Below are 4337 nucleotides of genomic sequence, written 5' to 3' on the forward strand. Positions count from 1 at the left end.
AATTTGATTGAAGAAAATAGGGTTGTAGTACTCAGTCATAATGATATGTATCAAAAAATAATAATAAAGGCATATGATAAGGAGATAAAGCCTAGATGTTTTCATGAAAAAGAGTTAGTTTTGAAAAGAATATTACCCAATCAGCTTGATAGTAGAGGAAAATGGACACCCAATTGGGAAAGTCTATATGTGGTTAAGAAAGCATTCTCTGGTGGAACACTAATTCTGGTAGAAATAGATGGAAACAAACTACCAAACCCTGTAAACTTAGATTCTATCAAAAAATATTTTACTTAAAAATAAAATGAAAAACAAAAAAGAAAAGGAGAAAAACAGAAGACCTAGATTGAAAACCCTAAAAAAAAGGTAATTTGGGTCACAAAAGGAGATATCTGAGTTGAAACTCAAAAGAGTGACTTAGGTATAAGGAGAAAATTAAAGAAATAATTAAGCCACAAACTTGAAGTAAAAGGATGTGGGCGTAGTAGCATGAAAGAAATGGAAGAAAAATCATTGTCATCAATGGATTAGCATTAATTAGAACATTAATAAGACATGATTTTTGGAAAAGAATCAAATGTAAATGACCTAGATCCATCTTGGTGTTCAGTATTGAAAATTTTGGAAATAAATCCTTAATACCATTCTCATTTGCTCACTTTTCTCTTACTTTAAATGGTACATTTATTTTTCCCTTTTCAAATAGCTTGTGAACCAAGTTAACCAAAGTTACAATGAATACCTTTTGTTTTCCTTCTTTAAATCCTTTTTTTTCCAATCCATTGATTGAAAAAGATGTTGCATCTGACATAATATTGATGCTGATGATTGATAATTCTGATAACCAAACTTGAACGATGCTCAAAAAAGGTTTTAGGATAATGATGATAAACAAACAAGTTCTACAAAACTGATGAAAAAATTATGATGAATGAATAAATGATTGAAACGGTTAACAAATTAAATAGTGAAAAATGAAAATGATGGAAGATGAAATGATGAATGATCATTGAAGGAAGGAGGAATGAAATGGAAGATGAAAAAAAACTCGAAATGAAATAATGATGATAAATGGTGGACAATAATACTTATGGCAAAGTTTGGCAAATAGCTATTGAAAAGATCAAGGCAAAATGATCAATAAAGAGAGAAAGAGGGAAGAATGCTTGAATTGAGAAAAAAAACTTCTATCTAATGAATATAATTTGACTGTTGATGACCTATCAAAAAACTTAAAGATAATTATGGTCATAAAAACCTTGTTTCCATAAATACAAACGTATGATATAGACAAAATTGTTGGATCGCATCCTTTGAGTGTCTTGAATTCATTACATTCATTGCATGAAAACTAAATTTGATTTTGGAAAGTCAAACACACCATCAATGAATACATCTCAAGAAAAATACAAAGAAAAAAAATTTTTTTTTAAAAGGCCTCACATACAACCAAACTTATTTTTCAAAGAGAAATTTTTAAAGTTTCTTACCTATATTTATATGAGCCATTTTCTAAGAGAAACTTTTGAAGTTCACTGCCTATATTTATAAGAGCCTTTTTCAAAGAAAAGTTTGTAAAGCTCCCGACCTACGTTTATAGAAGCCTTTTTCAAAGAAAAAATTTTAAACTTCCTTGCCTATGTTTATAAGAGCCTTTTCAAAATGAGATTTTTAAAGTTCTCTCTTTATGTTTATAGAAGCCTTTACAAAATGAGATTTTCAAAGTTCCCATACCTATGTTTATAGGAGCTTTTTTTAAAAAGAGAGTTTTAAAGTTCTCCGCCTATGTTTATAGGAGCATTTTTCAATGTGATATTTTTAAAGTTCTCGTCTATGTTTATCGAAGCCCTTTCAAAATAAAAATTTTAAAATTCATTAGCCTTTAGTTTTTAAAACTTAAAAAAAAAACACAACAAAAGAGATTAAGCAACCACCCCATTCAATCATAATCCCAAACAAAATTGGAGTTTTTAGCTTTTGCATTTTTTTATCTAAAAATAACAAAAAAAGACAGTTGTAGGCACCTAATTTTGTTCGGACAGAATTTAATCAGTTGTGAAACTATTAGAACCCAACTTGGTTCAAGTCCAACACATTTTTTTTTAAATTTTGACAAGTTTTTAAAAGTAAAATTTGGACCAATTTGACTCCAAATACCCTAAGGTTAAACTTGGTCAAATCGAGTCAAACTTGATCAACACTGGTCAAAATTGGTCAAACCATATGAAACTCAAGTCAATTTTTAAAATTAATACCATTTGGAATCAATATGACTTAAAATCGATAATTGTGGTTCTAAAACATTGAAAAACTTGATTACAATTAAAGAATGGTAAAATTACCAAAATGCCTCTTAGGGGTATTTTTGTTAAAACTTTCAAATCACATTAAAATATTATTTCATGATTTTTGATACATCAAAAACACTTATCGCACCTTGGGAGGCATGAAGTTACTAAAATACCTTTATGGGTATTTTCATAATTTGACATTTTCAAAGTCGATTTTTACAAAACACTCCAAATCATAATTTTATATTATTTCATGATTTTTTCTGTATTAAAAACATTGATCACACCTTGGAAGGTGTGAAATTATTAAAATATCATTGGGGCATTTTTGTAATTTGATTTTTTTAGGTTGATTTTTTACGAAACATTTCAGATCATATTTTTAAATTATTTGATAATTTTTTATGCATTAAAAATCTTGGTTGCACCTTAAAAGGTATGAAATTACCAAAATACCCATATGGGGTAATTTTGTAATTTGAATTTCCCAAGATAAAATTTTCACAAAAATTTTCATATCATGATTTAATAATATTTCAAGATTTTTGATGCTTTAAAATCACAAAAATAAAAAAATAGAGCATTATTTTTCAAGAAAATGGCCTAAAAATCGAAAACTTTCTAATGAAGAGATAGATTATTCTTTTCACATGGTTCCTCCAACATTTGGTCATAAATGTTCTAAACCGTAGGATGATTTTGAGTGGCTAGGTCCAATGGTGAAAGGCGACTGCTTGTAAAACAACACAATAGAGAAAGATTAGCCCTTAGATGAAGATTTGATCCAAAGGCTTGCATGGCTTGTGTATGATTTTTTTTTTCTTCATGAAAGGGCTAGATGAGAAAATGAGACAACTAGGAATTCACATAAAAAATAATGGAGAAAAAATAAAAAAAATTCTTGGAGAGCTTTGTGGAGGTATATTTCTTACAAGTATTTTCCTTTGCATTTCATATTGTTTTCGTATTGTTTATCTTTCCATTTTTCTATTTTTTACGAAGAAAATCTTTAGTTTCCATCTCTTTTAATCCAAGCTTAAATCAAGTTCTCATCCAACTAAATAGTAGTTTGGATTGAAACCACAAAGATCAAGCAACAACAATAAAAAAAGCCACCATTTATAAGCATTGGAGGTTCAACCAAGCATCATCCCACCATATCTGAATCTCCTCTAGGTCTTCCTTTGATGATTTATTTGCTTCAAATAATGTTTATGATGATTAGATTGTAATTTTACTTGTTATTTGCATGACTTTTATTAGTTTAATAGTGTATGTTTGGTGATTGGCAATATGTGTTTGTTTTCATAGTTTCTTCATTTATTAGTTTGTTACATGTCTGAAAAAATTTCTCTCATGATATAAAATCCTTTATATGATGATTTTATAAATGATTGATACAATGTTTTGATCCAATGAATGGTTCTAAAATTGTGAATATGCCAAGAGGTGATTCGGCCAAGCCATTCCCATGCTTGGTCAAAACCTCCTAGGTTGTTGGCAGCTAAATGTTGGTTTATTCTTCTTTGCTTACTTGTGTTCTTGCATAATTCTTTAATTTTTCAATGTGTTAGCTTAAATTTTCCATGAATAAAATGTTAATTTAGTATATTTTTGGTGATTTTTTTTCTTATTTATATGATTTCAAAACAAAAAAAAAAAATGCCAGAACATGTATTGAAAATTTTAAATATCTTAGTGTTTGATCTATTTTTATCATGTTTTTTCATACACATTTAGTTTATAATATAATTTCAAGAATGCCCAGATTTGTAATAAGTTTGTTTCATAGTCATGCTTTTTTTATGCATCAATATTGATAATTTTACCAATGGTATTTCCGTTATTTATTTTTGTCACATGCATTTTTCATGAAACCCTAAAAATACCCATCAAACCGTATACCACCCTTCAATATTGATAGTTTGGTGATTGGCAATATGTATTTGTTTTCATATTTTCTTCATTTATTAGTTTGTTACATGTCTAAAAAAATTTCTCTCATGATGTAAAATCCTTTATATGATGATTTTATAAATGATTGAT

This window comes from Durio zibethinus, chromosome 6 (assembly GCF_047325235.1).
Source record: "Durio zibethinus cultivar Kanyao isolate XHJ-2024 chromosome 6, ASM4732523v1, whole genome shotgun sequence".
Taxonomy (NCBI): domain Eukaryota; kingdom Viridiplantae; phylum Streptophyta; class Magnoliopsida; order Malvales; family Malvaceae; genus Durio; species Durio zibethinus.